Here is a 365-nt window from a genome sequence, read left to right as displayed (position 1 = left end):
ACCCTTCTCATCTCTTCTCAGGTGTCACTTGGTCAAGAAAGCGTCCCCTTACCTACTCAACTCATCACGTCCCCCTACCGTAGCTCACGTGACACCACGCACCTCTCGCTTACGGCCGTCGTCGCCTTTCACATCCAGTTTCAGGTAGGTAAGTTTACCCCATGGTCCGTGAGGAAGAAGAGATCACGCCTGTTTTGCTTACTCTTGATTCCCAGCGACTAGCCCGGTTACTGATAACCTCTGTTAGAGGGAGAAAGGAATGCACCCAATCCCTGGTGAAGCCCTGACCGTTTTCCTTTCTAGTGTCCCTCGTACTCCTCCCTGCCATCTGTGTCGCCCTTACTCCGCGTCTACCGTTTATGAGT

The sequence above is a fragment of the Aethalodelphis obliquidens genome, unplaced genomic scaffold (genome assembly GCF_003676395.1).
Source record: "Aethalodelphis obliquidens isolate GAN/ISIS:26980383/991018 unplaced genomic scaffold, ASM367639v1 scaffold175, whole genome shotgun sequence".
NCBI classification, from domain to species: Eukaryota; Metazoa; Chordata; class Mammalia; order Artiodactyla; family Delphinidae; genus Aethalodelphis; species Aethalodelphis obliquidens.
This window is presented reverse-complemented; position numbering follows the sequence as displayed.